The sequence below is a fragment of the Triticum dicoccoides genome, chromosome 4A, assembly GCF_002162155.2.
Source record: "Triticum dicoccoides isolate Atlit2015 ecotype Zavitan chromosome 4A, WEW_v2.0, whole genome shotgun sequence".
In the NCBI taxonomy this organism is placed as follows: Eukaryota; Viridiplantae; Streptophyta; class Magnoliopsida; order Poales; family Poaceae; genus Triticum; species Triticum dicoccoides.
The window spans coordinates 221,356,072-221,371,754 of record NC_041386.1 but is presented as its reverse complement, the minus strand read 5'-3'; positions in this window follow the sequence as shown (position 1 = coordinate 221,371,754).

The following is a 15,683-nucleotide window of genomic DNA, read 5'->3' as shown; positions in this document are numbered from 1 at the left end:
GCCGGCCCATGAAAAGCGTGTTAACGGTCTGTTCACACATAGCCCATTTTACTGCCCGATAATTCATGGCCCGTTAGGGCCTTCCCAAAATCGGCCCAACAACGTCATGTGGGCCATCGAATATAACACAAGCCCATTTTACTTTTGGCCCATGTATGGCCCATGACGTCTATTAGCCCATATGAGGCCTTTCGTATCTTTAGGCCTTTTAGTGGCCCACGGTGACTCTGGCCCATAATGAATAGTATATTTCTTTGTACCCATTAACGGCCCATGATTCACATGGGCCATTTTCCAGCCTGTGTTAGCTTTCGGCCTACTGACAGCCCATACGTTCTTGGGCTCCTTTTCGGCCCTCGATTACTTCCGGCCCGTTACTAGCATGTTCCCCTAATGGGCCAAATTAGGCCCGTGGTTAGAATCGGCCCGTTTGTGGCATGTTAACCTGTTGCGCTGTTTCTAGCCCGTCCTATATTTTGGCCCATTAACGACCCATTATGCATGTGATAGAATTAAGCCTCGTTGTCTTCCGACCTGTTAACGTCCCATCACTGTGCTAGCTTGATACCAATTATGCCCGTTTATGGCTCGTGTGGACCCATTTATCCAACGGCGCGAGGCTCACCAATTCTACGGCCCGTTGGAGGCCCATTTATTAGAAGGCCCGTAGGAGGCCCATGGACCCTACGGCCTGTAGTAGGGTCAAGGTTACCACGGTCCGTATTTGGCCCATGGTTGTTGCAGCCACTAGCAAACTAGGGAAAAAGAAGAATAGAAAAGAAATAAGCCTGAAACTAACGCTAGGCTATTAAGGCGATTGCAAAGATTACATCCACTTGGCATCAAAGTTCGCCACCAGTGCAAATATAGGGAACACCCTACACTATAAAAAATGGCTTGCTGTTTTCTTCAGCCGGTGGTTGCATGTTAAGAACAAATTTTGTATCACAACAAAACAAATTACAACCATAAAACAAAAGGAAGGTCGGCATAAAAGTTAACAGTCCAGCAGATAAATGCACCACCAGAAGTTCAGAAGCTCGTTTCATTTGACCTGACTATTATGTTTTCATGTTGTACTATCCTATGGAGCACCATAACCTTCGCCTTCATTTCTCCTAGGCTCCTGAATAACATAGCAAATGTCTGATAGTCTGGTTTCAAAACTATGCATATCTTGACGACATCGAACAATGGCTCTCCTTATTTCACAAAGCTTCTCTGTTAGGGAATGGACTTGTGTCTGGAGCCTATATATAACACTGTTTTGAGCTTGCATATCTTGACCATGAGGTAGGTTCAATGAGATTGCCTTAACAACCAACCCAGTATTACACAGGAACATGCTTTTGGTAGTGTTAGTGGACAAGTACTGACCCACTGCAGCAAGAGGTGACATTGCGGTTATAGTTGCCTCGTCACCTTCAGAAGGAGGCGGTTCCACAATTTTTTCCATAGCTTGCTAAAAAGTTGAGTTTTTACATTAGTAGTATGTTGGTGCAACAAACCCTGGGTCCGTTGCCCAGACTGTGCATAGGCATAAGAACAAGATTGAAGCACTAGCTTAAGTCAGAGATTGAGGGACCAAGAGATTTGAAGAACCAACATACAGCTCAGAGGAACCAAGATCTAGGTAGAGGAGCAATATATCGGCAAGAGAAGGGCCTCCCTTGTCGAGCAGGTGAGCCCGACAAGGGGCGAGGCCACCACTAGAAGTAGGCACCTCAGCAAGGTCTGTCGGGGCTCATGGGGGCAGAACCACCCCACCAACCACTCAAACACGACCCATGTTGTCAATCACTGCGGTGTCAAGCCGCGGGGTGATTAAGTGGCAGCCATTCACCACATGTGTGACGCCCCGAGACTGATGCGCTAGGTGTCTTCCAGTTATTCACCGATGTTGCCATGTCATTTGCTTGTGTGTTGCATTTCATCATGTCATCATGTGAATTGCATCATCATGTTTTTGAAAATTGCATTCGTCCGGGTCTCGTAGTTCTCTCCGTTGTCCATTCTGATCCCATACACACTTGCACGCACCCGCGGCACGTCCAAAATATTATTTTATAAGTGGCCATAAAATCTTTTCGGAATGGGTTGAGAGTTAGCGTGCGGTGTTGTTATGTTGTTAGTAGGTTGCCTGACAAGTTTCATCGCATTCGGAGTCCGTTTGACGCCCCAACGGTTAACTATAGCGCCAATAGTAGCCGGTCTATCGTCGGACATTTTTGGCCTCCGGAAACGGTTGCCAGGCTGCCTTCTTTCCTCTCCTCTCAGCCCAAGCCCCTCTACACACTCCATCAAGCCCACCTACCTATTCCCTCCGCTCCAGACCATCCGATGGCGATCGAACGGCTCCGAAACGGAGCAAAACCCCCAACCCTAGCTCCTTCTGCGATATATGGACACCCCCTAGTCCATTTTTGGCCTTCTTCCACCCTCCTCCTCATTTTCCACGCAGCCCCAGCCTCCACCTACCACTTGTCGCCGCCAGATCCGCTCCCCTGCCGCCACTTGGCCTCCTCCAGCACCGCCACCTCGCCGTCGCCACGTGGCGCCAGCCCAGTGGGCAGCGCCGCCGCCCCGCCCAACCAGACGAAGCCACGTCGCGCGTGCCTCCCCCACTTCGCTGCAGCCCTGGAGACCCATCGCGGGCCCGCCCGGGCCCGAGCTGCCCATCACCGTCGCCCGCAGGCGCCCGCGAGAGCCCGAGCCAGGGGCCCGAAACCAAGCGCCCAAGATCCTCCAAAGTGCCGCTGGTGGCTGTCATCCGCGCCGGAGTCCACTAGCACCCACTACCCTGTATCCTCCCGCATTTATGACCCCTGCACCACCATCCATCGCCGCCCCGCCGTCCCCTGCATCCGCATCCCGCCAGAGCTGCTGCACCAAGGCCTCATCGCTGGAACCTCACCGGCGTCTCCTTCCGACCCAGATCCGGTGCCCCACCGCCGTCGATGCACAGCCCCGCAGTCGCCGGAAATGGACACTCCCGCCTCGCCTCCTTCCAGATCTAGAAAATCCGTGGCCGGATCTGGCTTCCACAGCCGCCGCCCGCCATCGAAGTTCGTCGGCTTCGTCCTGCCTCATCCTCGTCAGGAGGTCGGGGACGAGTCCCTCCCATCGTGGGCCTTGTAGGCAGAACCGGCCCAACTTCCCCCCGCGGCCTGCTGCGGCCCAGCCTCTCCTCCAGCTAGGCTTGGCCCAAAGTGAGCAGCTCCGAGCACCTCTAGATTTAGCCCGTTGTTTCTTTTTCCTGATGCTGTGATTTTCGCAATTAACCAGAGACTGTAGTTTTTACAAAAAAGTCCCTAGAGTTCATACATTTAATAACTCATTAACCGTGCATCATATTAAATTGTTTTATATATGTAAAATGCTTAGAATTTTGTGTAGGTTCATAATATGCCACTTTCATCTATGTTTAAAATGTTTAAAATGCTGCTTGTTTAAATTTGCTCAAATAACATGCTAAAATGATTTAATTCATAACTAAATAACCGTAGCTCCGAATTTAATAAACTTTATATGTAAATGGGGTAGAAAATGCATAGGTTAACATGGTGGCAGTACTTTGCATGTTTAACAACTCTAAAATTGTGTATAGGGCAGAACAGTACCAAACCCATAATTTGAAAATGAGGATTTACCGGAATTGTTGTTTGTTGTTCTGGCCTCATTTAAACTTGTCCAGATAGGTAGTTTTCATATGCTTCACCTCTTGCCATGCTTAGCAACATTTAATATTGTTGGGTACATAAACAAGAGTGAATTAAATAAGTCATGTGGTGTTTCCTCAATATGCAACTCGTTGCATATTGAGCTCCACTTAACTTGTAGTTTTTCTTGTGCACTTTGCCATGCCATGCCTCATTAAACCGGACATCCATCATACTTGGTTGTGCATCATGCCATGTTTACGTGATGGTTTTTTACTATGTTGTTTGCTTCTTTCCGGGTTGCTTCTCTCGTTAGCTTCGCTTTTGTTTCGGAGTTGTGAGGATCCGTTTGACAACGCCCGCTTGTCTTCTTCATGGACTCGTTCTTCTTCCTTGCGGGATCTCAGGCAAGATGACCATACCCTCGAAATCACTGCTATCTTTGCTTACTAGTTGTTCGTTTTATCGCTATGTCGCGCTACCTACCACTTGTTATATCGTGCCTCCCATATTGCCATGTCAAGTCTCTAACCCACCTTTCCCAGAAAACTGTTGTTTGGCGATGTTACCGCTTTTGCTTAGCCCCTCTTATAGCGTTGCTAGTTGAAGGTGAAGTTGAAGCTGGTTCCATGTTGGAACATGGATATGTTGGGATATCACAATATATCTTATTTAATTAATGCATCTATATACTTGGTAAAGGGTGGAAGGCTCAACCTTATGCCTGGTGTTTTGTTCCACTCTTGCCGCCCTAGTTTCCGTCATACCGGTGTTATGTTCCTTGATTTTGTGTTCCTTACATGGTTAGGTGTTATGGGAACCCCTTGACAGCTCACTTTGAATGAAACTCCTCCAGCAAGGCCCAACCTTGGTTTTACATTCACCTAACAACCTATTACCCTTCCCTTGGGTCGGCCAACCCGAGGGTCATCTTATTTTAACCCCCACGGGCCAGTGCTTCTCTAAGTGTTGGTCCGAACCGGGCAGCCTGCGTGGCCACCTCGAGGCAACTTGAGGGCTGGTTTTACTCATAGCTTGACCTATTCGATGTGTCCTCAGAACGAGATACGTGCGACTCCTATCAGGATTGTCGACACATGGGGCGGCTTAGCTGGTATTATTTTACCATTGTCGAAATGTCTTGTAACCAGGACTCCGAGACTGATTGGGTCTTCCCGGGAGAAGGAATATCCTTCATTGACCGTGACAGCTTGTGATGGGCTAAGTTGGGACACCCCTGCAGGGTTTGAACTTTCGAAAGCCGTGCCCGCGGTTATGTGGCAGATGGGAATTTTTTAATGTCCGGTTGTAGATAACTTGGCACTTAACTTAATTAAAATGCATCAACCGCATGTGTAGCCTTGATGGTCTCTTTCCGGCGGAGGCCGGGAAGTCAACATGGTTCTTGTGTTATGGTTGTGTGGTAGTGGTTTTAGGATCACTTCTTGATCACTTCTAGCTTCACGACTGCTGCGTTGCTTCTCTTCTTGCTCTTATTTGCGTATGTTAGCCACCATATTTGCTTAGTGCTTGCTGCAGCTCCACCTCATTACCCTATCCTACCCATAAGCTTAAATATTCTTGATCTCTCAGGTGTGAGATTGCTGAGTCCTTGTGACTCACAGATACTTCCAAACAGTTGCAGGTGCCGATGATACCAGTGCAGGTGAAGCAACACAGCTTAAGTGGGAGCTCGATGAAGATCTTGTTCGTTGTTTTGTGTCTTTTTTGGTTGTTCAGTAGCGGAGCCCAGTTGGGATGATCGGGGATCTAGCATTTGGGGTTTTCTTCTTTTATTTTGGTTCCCTAGTCAGACCTTTGATTGTACTTTGGATGATGTATGAGTTATTTATGTATTGTGTGATGTGGTGATTGTAAGCCAACTCTTTATCCCTTTCTTATTCAGTACATGGATGTGTGAAGATTACCTCTCTTACGACAAGCCTACCATGTGGCTATGCCTCTAAGTCGTGCCTCGACATGTGGGAGATATAGCCGCATTGTGGGTGTTACAAGTTGGTAATCAAAGCCATCCCCGACTTATGAGCCCCCTGCTTGATCGAATCGCTGACGTTGTTGAGTCTAGAACAAAATGTTTTGAGTCTTAGAGTTATATATATGGAGAGTAAGATTCTTTTTACTCCTCAGTCCCTTCATCGCTCTTGTGATGCCTCCTGACGTAGAAATTTTGACTCTTCTCTCCTCAAATTTCATGAAAAAAAATTTAGGATCATGCGGGTATCTTGGAATCGTTCCGATAGTCTTGTGACGAGAACATTGTTCTTGGTGCCTCCTGACATTTAGGGGTTGTGGCAGCATCCCGGGGAGTTGAGCTCCGAGGTGTTGTCGTCGCAATTTTATCGTGGCAGTTCTATAATACCTGAGTTTGCCGACATCAAAAATCTCTTTTATGCAGTTGTTTGTTGGTGAGATAACCTCGATGCCACCCAATACTGGGGTGGGAGTTTGGGAGTATTGCCATAACTCGTATAACAGATGCTTTTCGAAGGTTGAGGTACACGATTTCCAAAGGTTTCTTGGTTATGTGCTGAAGGATGGATACAACTGGATGTAGGTATTGTTAGTTTGGGTGAGATATTATGCTTCCCCTGTATCCCCAACACCTCATTGCATAACGAGAAAGTTTCAGGAGTTTATAAGTGGGAATTCAAGTACATCCTAGAATAATCTTTCCAACAGACACATGATACGATATGGGGTCTATCATATGTTTGTTCCGGCTTATTCTGCAAGCCAATCCTTTGTTTTGTTTTCAGTTGTGGTATTCGAGTTGCTTCAAAGTCAAGTGTTCATTCCATACCTTCCTTAAGAGGTGTCCACATATTTCTATGTGGATGCTAATCCTTCTTGCTTATCGAGATTGTCATGCCAATTCTTTTTCCAACCGATGTGCTTCTCTTCTAGTGGATCCGATCATTTTTAACATCCGCAAGATCAACTCTAAGTTTTCTGAACGGTGTTTGTTTCATCCATCCCCAAGTTTCCTTTCTTTTCCCGCCCTCCCACCCTTTATTTTTCAAGGACTCAGAGATATTCAAATAAACTATCCATTTTATTCACACGAAGTCTCTTCATTCTTTTCCTTCAATGTTCTTATCCGGTGATTCTCAGGAAGATACTGAGGAAGCTTCGAGTCTATAATTCTTCATTCTTTTTCTTCTCCGGTGGATTCAATTCAAGCTTTGTTGATCATATTCCTTTCCTCATTTTAAATGTTTTCTCATGCCGGTGCACTTCTTAATCATCCACCTCTTTCTATTCATGTTTATCTGGAGTGCTGAAGACATCCCAGAAGATTGAAGTTTATATTTGTAATCCTTTCAAGCTATTTTGAGGTGTTACCTTATTCAAGCCATTTAACTCAATCGGTGCAATCTCTCTTTTAAAATCGTTCAATGGAGTATCTCTTGAGTGGTCCCTAACCCACATGTCTTCTCCCAGGATCTTACCTAACTCTTCTAATTTTTCTGGAGTTATTCTCAAATTCATTTCAAAGTTTGAAGTAAGAATGATTTGTCATCAGTCAAATGTCTTTCTCCAAGATCTTTGAAATTGTTTTCAGCGTCGGTTCAACGTTTCTAATATTCATCCCGGAGTATCTCAACAATTCATGGTGGTGTTTCTCGTCGTCATTCTCTGCATTTGAAGACTGAAGAAGAGTTTCTCTTCAATCTTATCCGTTCTTTCGAAGATTCGTTGTTCTAGCTTCATGATATCATGTCATAATTTTATTCGATTGTGCGAATTCTTTTCACCCATCCGGAGAAATTCAAGACTCTTTTCAGTTCGATTCTCCAGAGCCCATCATCTCAGAGTTATTCATTCCAGCTTTCAGCTCTCATTCTCCAAATCTTACTGGTGCATCATTAAAGTATTCCCTAATCAACTCGGGATCTCTTCATTCACCTGTATCTAAATCCCCTCAAGTATCTTCATTCATTCTTCGTATTCTTCCCGGTGAATTGTGCCTTTGCTACTTTCATTTTCAATTCTTATGGTGGTTTGTTCAAGATTCTCTTCCATGGTTATCATATTAATTCATTCGTTGTTTCCATCCTACCGGCGGTTCATTGAAGATTTTCCCAAGTTTGCGCCATATCTATCTGAATCCGTTCTAAGAGAATAAGTAGCATGCCAAATCCGCTGCTTGTCATCAATTTAATTGGTGAAGAATACGCATAATGTAATTATTATTATTGTTTCATCCAGGTGTTCTAGCTTCTTCTTTCCAGAGTTGTTCATCATGTCACATTCTCAGTTCGAGATCCTTCATCTTTTCTTTCTAGAGTTTGAAGTTTTCTCGGTTATATCATCACACATATCCATCTAAATCATTGCAAGGCTTCAATCTTATTCTTTTCATCCTTCACTTCTTTTTGATCATTCTTTTATTACCAGAGTTCTTCATGGAGGCTCAACATGGTGGTTCATCAAGGATTCTTTTCATTCTTCAATTGTTCTTCAAGATCTCTCTCGAAGTTAAGATCCGCCGAGCTATACTCTAAATTAAACACGGTGCTCAACACATGTCTTGTGCTGAGGAGTTCAAGCACTCTTCATCTTGCATTCCGAAGTGCAATTCTTTCATATTTCATCTTTTGAGGTGGTGTTATGTCATTGTTGATAATTCCCCTTCATGTTTCATGATTCACAAGTTTTAAGAGTGACATATCTAAATCCATCATTTTCTCTTCGCTCAATACATCTTTTCAACCAATCAATCTCTTCATTGGAGTTATCTTGGGCTATATCTCACCTAAAGCTTTCCCTGAGAATTTTTGCTATTATGGTGCTCATAATTGACCCAAGTTCTTCATTTATCCTCTCGGTGAAATAAGCTTCTCGTCTCCTTGTTGATATAAATCCAATCTATTGTTTCTGCAGTGGCAGAATTTCGCCTCAATTTTGAGAAGTTTTCCATAAGCCCACTACAAGCTTATTTGTTTCATTGTTGGTTTTCCAACAAATCCGTTATAATTTTTCCTGGAAGGGTGTTTTCCAAGCTCATTTGTGGCAGAAGTTGTCATTTTCTTCTCAATTCTTTCCTTGCCAACGATTGAACTTCTATTCTTTCGTTCCGAAGGCATAGTGATGTTGCTCTCTTCATCCATCATCCCATTTTTTTGCCAAAGATCATGTACTTTCTCTTTGCTTATCCAGTCAACCGGAGTGTCATGTCCTTCATTCAAGTTCTCTCATCTTATCAAGTTTTTCCTCCCTTCTCAACCGGAGTGCCGTTTGAAATCTTTCTTACCCCTTGTGCCATTCTTTCTGTAGTTCCGGAGACAGTGTGTTGTTGATTTAATCAAGTATCTTCTCATCTTGTAAAGTTCATATTCAATTCCTTTCATTTACAGTCGGAGTGCTGTCCAAATTATATCATTCTTTTTCCTTCTCTATCTTGTTTTAACCGGAGTGTTGTGGCTATCATTCCTCTTCTAACAGGACTCTCATCCAAGTGCTTTCATTTTGCGAAGCTCATATTCTTTACCTTCCTTTTCCAACCGGAGTGTTGTCGTAATTGATCCTTATCGTTCCTTGTACATCTCGTTTGTACCAGAGTGCTTGAATGTACTTCTTGTCCATTGCAACCCTTTTTCTTATGCCTTTCAACCTACAAGGTTCTAGTAATGTTCCCTGTTTCTCTTTTCTAACGGAGTGTTTTCAACTTCGTTCATCTCTGTTGTATTCTTTCTTTCAAGTTTTCAACCTCTCAAGGTTCTTTGGTTTCACTCATTTGTCAAAGAAGCAACTTAGTTTTACCTCTTCCCTTTCCTCTTCCGTTTCCCCCGGTGCCATCCTAGATCTCGGGACGAGATCTCTTGTAGTGGTGGAGTGTTGTGACGCCCCGAGACCGATGCGCCAGGTGTCTTCCAGTTATTCGCCGATGTTGCCATGTCATTTGCTTGCATGTTGCATTTCATCATGTCATCATGTGCATTGCATCATCAGGTTTTTGAAACTTGCATTCGTCTGGGTCTCCCAGTTCTCTCCGTTGTCCGTTCTAAGCCCACACACACTTGCACGCGCCCGCGGCATGTTCGAAATATTATAAGTGGCTGGGAAATGTTTTTAGAATGGGTTGACAGTTGGCGTGCGGTCATCTCAGCCCAAGCCCCTCTCATCTCATCTCAGCCCAAGCCCCTCTACACAGTCCATCTAGCGCACCTACATACCCCCTCCGCTCCGGACCGTCCGATGGCGATCGAACGGCTCCAAAACTGAGCAAAAACCCCATCCCTAGCTCCTTCTACTATATATGGACACCCCCTAGTCCATTTTTGGCCTTCTTCCACCCCCTCCTCATTTTCCGCGCAGCCCCAGCCTCCACCCGCCACTTGTCACCACCAGATCCGCTCCGCCGCTGCCCCTTAGCCTCCTCTAGCGCCGCCACCTCGCCGTCGCCATGTGGCGCCATCCCAGTGGGCACCGCCGCCGCCCCGCTCAAACCAGACGAAGCCACGTCGCGCCTGCCTCCCCCACTTCACCGCGGCCAGGGAGACCCATCGCGGACCCGCCCGAGCCCGATCCGCCCACCGCCATCGCCCGCAGGCACCCGCGAGCGCCAGAGCCAGGGGCCCGTCCCGAGCGCCGCTGGTGGCCGTCATCCGCGCGGGAGTCCACTAGCGCCCGCGACCCAGCATCCTCCCGCATTTACGACCCCTGCACCGCGATCCGTCACCACCCCGCCGTCCCCTGCATCCACATCCCGCCGGAGCTGCTACGCCAAGGCCTCGTCGCTGGAACCTCGTCGGCCTCTCCTTCTGACCTAGATCCGACGCCCCACTACCGTCGATGCCCGGCCCCACAGTCGCCAGAAATGGACACTCCCGCCTCGCCTCCTTCCGGATTCGGCAAGTCTGCGGCCGTATCTGGCTTCCACAGCCACCGCTCATCGTCGAAGTTCGTCGGCTTCGTCCTGCCTCGTCCTCATCAGGAGGTCAGGGACGAGTCCCTCCCATCATGGGCCCCGTAAGCAGAACTGGCCCACCTTCCCCCCGCGGCCTGTTGCGGCCCAGCCTCTCCTCGAGTTGGGCATGGCCCAAAGTGAGCAGCCCCAGCATCTCCAAATTCAGCCAGTTGTTTTTTTCGTGATGCTGCAATTTTCGCGATTAACTAGAGACTGCAGTTTTTATACAAAAGTCCCTAGAGTTCATACATTTAATAACTCATCAACCGTGCATCATATTAATATGTTTTATATATGTAAAATGCTTAGAATTTTGTGTAGGCTCATAATATGCCACTTCCATCTATGTTTAAAATGTTTAAAATGCTGCTTGTTTAAATTTTCTCAAATAATATGCTAAAATGATTTAATTCATAACTAAATAACCGTAGCTCCGAATTTAATAAACTTTATATGTAAATGGGGTAGAAAAATGCATAGGTTAACATGGTGGTAGTACTTTGCATGTTTAACAATTCTAAAATTGTGTATAGGGCAAAACAGTACCAAATCTGTAATTTGCCTCATTAAACCGGACATGCATCATACTTGGTTGTGCATCATGACATGTTTATGTGATGGTTGTTTACTATGTTGTTTGCTTCTTTCTGGGTTGCTTCTCTCATTAGCTTCAGTTTCCTTTCGGAGTTGTGAGGATCCGTTCCACTATGCCCATTTGTCTTCTTCATGGACTCGTTCTTCTTCCTTGCGGGATCTCAGGCAAGATGATCATACCCTCGAAATCACTTCTATCTTTGCTTGCTAGTTGTTCTTTCTATCGCTATGTCGCGCTACCTACCACTTGTTATATTATGCCTCCCATATTGCCATGTCAAGTTTCTAACCCACCTTTCCTAGCAAACCGTTGTTTGGCGATGTTACCGCTTTTGCTCAGCCCCTCTTATAGCGTTGCTAGTTGTAGGTGAAGTTGAAGTTGGTTCCATGTTGGAACATGGATATGTTGGGATATCACAATATATCTTATTTGATTAATGCATCTATATAATTGGTAAAGGGTGAAAGGCTCGGCCTTATGCCTGGTGTTTTGTTCCACTCTTGCCACCCTAGTTTCTGTCATATCGGTGTTATGTTCCTTGATTTTGCGTTCCTTACACGGTTGGGTGTTATGGGAACCCCTTGATAGTTCGCTTCGAATAAAACTCCTCCAGCAAGGCCCAACCTTGGTTTTACATTCGCCTAACAACCTATTACCCTTCCCTTGGGTCGGCCAACCCAAGGGTCATCTTATTTTACTCCCCCCGGGCCAGTGCTTCTCTAAGTGTTGGTCCGAACCGGGCAGCCTGCGGGGCCACCTCGGGGAAACTTGACGGCTGGTTTTACTCATATCTTGACCTATTCGGTGTGTCCTAAGAACGAGATATGTGCGACTCCTATCAGGATTGTCGACACATCGGGCGGCTTTGCTGGTCTTGTTTTACCATTGTCGAAATGTCTTATAACCGGGATTCCGAGACTGATCGGTTCTTCGCGGGAGAAGGAATATCCATCATTGACCGTGAGAGCTTGTGATGGGCTAAGTTGGGACACCGTTGTAGGGTTTGAACTTTCGAAAGCCATGCCCGCGGTTTTGTGGCACATGGGAATTTTTTAATGTCCGGATGTAGAGAACTTGACACTTAACTTAATTAAAATGCATGAAATGCGTGTGTAGCCATGATGGTCTCTTTCCAGCGGAGTCCGGGAAGTCAACACTGTTCTTATGTTAAGGTTGTGCATAAGTAGTTTCAGGATCACTTCTTTATCACTTCTAGCTTCACGATCATTGCGTTGCTTCTCTTCTCGCTCTGATTTGCGTATGTTAGCCACCATATTTTCTTAGTGCTTGCTGCAGCTCCACCTCATTACCCTATCCTACCCATAAGCTTAAATAGTCTTGATCTCACAGGTGTGAGATTGTTGAGTCATCCTGACTCACAGATACTTCCAAACAGTTGCAGGTGCCGATGATACCAGTGCAGGTGACACAACCCAGCTCAAGTGGGAGCTCAATGAAGATCTTGTTCGTTGTTTTGTGTCTTTTCCGGTTGATCGGTAGTGGAGCCCAGTTGGGACGATCAGGGATCTAGCATTTGGGGTTTTCTTATTTTATTTTGGTTCCGTAGTCGGACCTTTGATTGTACTTTGTATGATATATGAGTTATTTATGTATTGTGTGAAGTGGCGATTGTAAGCCAACTCTTTATCCCTTTCTTATTCAGTACATGGGATGTGTGAATATTGCCCCTCTTGCGACAAGCCTACCATGCGGCTATGCCTCTAAGTCGTGCCCCGACACGTGGGAGATATAACCGCATTGTGGGTGTTACAACATGGCAGCCATTTTGTCGGATTTTGGGTTCCGGCAAAACCCTTGAGGTTTGAAAACTGGGGTGCGCACAAAGATCTCTCCCCCCACTCTAGCTTGCGCACATCATGATCTCACGGCCTAGCTTGACGGACCCAAAGAACAAGAGACACCGAGTTTTTACAGGTTCGGGCCACCGATGTGGTGTAATACCCTACTCTAGTATGTGTGGTGGATTGCCGCTTGGGTGAGGATGAACAGTTACAAGTGAAGAACAACCAACTGAGGTGAGGTGTTCTTGTGCTTGGCGAACTTGTGTGAGGCTATGGATGGAATGGCTCCGATCCAATCTGTCCCTCTACCGTGGTGGCTAGTCCTATTTATAGAGACCCTGGTCCTCTTCCCAAATATTAAGCCTGAAGGGATCCTACAACGGCCAAATTTGAAGCGAGACAACTAGTACAAGGTATCCTGACAAAAGTGGTCTTCTCCTGCCAAAGGCTCTGGTGGTGACGCCGTCTTGGGTTCCAGGGTGACTTCCGTCCTGTCGTCCTACGGGTCTTGGTCTCATTGCACCGATATTGAAACCTTTGGTTGATGCCTTGAGACTCCTCGCCTGCACTTGCCTCTTTAGCACCAAAGAGGAAACGAGGACACTGCGCACTAGCCCCCGCCTGGCCTTGGTCGTCATGGCTTACGTCACAGAAACCTCGCGAGGTGTCCCTTGCCTTGATCTCTCTGCCCCTCGCGAGCCAGCCTGGTGAAGCTACCCTCGAGGAGGTCTTGTGCCGTCCTCCTCGCGAGCCTTGGCCCCTCGCGAGGGTCTTGAGTGTTCGCTGGTGAAGATGGGACGCACGGGGCTGCTGGTGCGGCCATGCTGTGGGCCGCAGGCAGGCAAGTCTGGAGACCCCCGTTCCCATGACGCCGACAGTAGCCCCTGGGCCCAAGGTGCGCTCGGACTTGCCTTCAGGGCGAAGCCAAAGGGCAAGTGCGGAGCACCGCGGGCCCCAATAGCCTGCGGCCCCGCTTGACGCATGGAAACTAATTGGACGTGGGCCTCTCTGCTTCCACATGCCACCTCGGCAACTGCCTGACTTAACGAATCCTTGATGCATGCAGAAAAAGATCATTATTACCTTCTCGGGCACCACGTGCGCCGACCGGCGCAGGAACCTCGTGAGGCCATCTCGGGCGGGTCAGAAGACCCTTCAGGAGCCCCGTGGTGACTCTCGACCTTACAACCTAATTCAGGGCCCGCTCCAGCTAAGGTAAGCCGTGACGGCAAAATTTGCCGCCAGACTCATGACCGACCAAAACGCACCCTCGGCTCAGCATAAAGGAGTAGACATCATGATTTTCTTAGATGAGGGGCTCCCCCTCCCAAAATGCTCTCACAATCTTTAGGGGCCATGCCCGAGTTTTTGCATACAGGGTGGAGCAGTAAAGGAACCAGGAATTAACCAGATATGTCCCTCGCCGCGTCGCCCATGTCGTCTTCAACGCGCCGCTGGCATCGCTGTCACTGTCGTTTGCGTTGCCTCCACCTTCGCCGCCGACGACGTTCCCGTCATCGACCACATCGCCTTCGTCCGCCGCAACCACAACCCCATCATCGTCAGAAGCGAAGGCCTTGACTAGCGCCTCCACGTGGTCTTCAACCCACCGCGCCAAGTCACCCCAGATGGCTTCCGGCACGGGAGCAATAGCAGCATCGAAATCAAAGTAGAGATCAATGTTCCGGAGGTGGCTGAAGATGTAGGAGAACGCGCGCCCAAGCAGAATGCGGCTTCTCTCTTCCACAAGCTGGCGATCCCTATTAGAACGGGCTTCCAGGCACATCACCATGTTGGTGAAGAAGGTCAGGTGACTGGCGTAGTCATTCGAGTAGGGGAGTGGTGCATTCTCGTCACAGATGAAGCCCAGAGCAGTATTAGACCTGTTCCAAAAAGCCCTGAAGTATGGGGGCGTGCTCGCGCTCCAGCGTCCGCCGTTGAAGCACTTCCTCCCTGTTTTGCCACGCGACGGCCTTGGCGTCATGAACCCATCTCTGAAGAGAAAGCAGCTTGGCGCGGGAGGAGGCCAAGTCCACCTCTGCCGAGATCAGGGCGGCGGTCGTGGCCTCCTCACGCCTCTTCGCCTCGTCTAACTTGGTTCTGAGAGTAGCGGTCCTCCCCGTTGCCTCGGTTCCCGCAAGCCTCAACTTCAGGGCGTACCGACCTTCAAGATCAGCGTGAACCTCGGCCACCCAGCGGTCGACTTCCTCCTGGATCTTGGCGTCGCGAGCCCCGACGGCATCTCCCTCTTGGGCAACCTGACGTTCCCTTGTCTCATGTTGCTCAAGCTTGAGGCTACGCTCCACGGATTCTAGAGTCAATGCCTCCTCGCGCTTCCGGACCTCTTCTTCCTTGGCAGGCGTCCCCCTCAGCGACGCAAGAGTGGCTTTACACGCCTCCACTTTCTGCTCAAGGGACACACCCCAAGCGTGGAGCTCCCACACGCGCTTCTCCGTGGCCTCTCGTCGGTGGTCAGCTTCACGAGCCTCCTCCAGAGCTCGGGAGCAGGCCTCATGGGAGGCTGCAAGAGAGGCCTCAGCCTTCGTGTTTTCTAGCTTGCGCTGGTGGCGCCCAAGGTTGATGGCCACTTTCAGCCTGTGCCACTCCTCCGCCAGTTGTAGACCCTCGGCCTCGAGGCGCGCGTCGACGCCCACGAGCAATTCACCAAGTCGACTCATCGCGCCCATCGCCTCCTG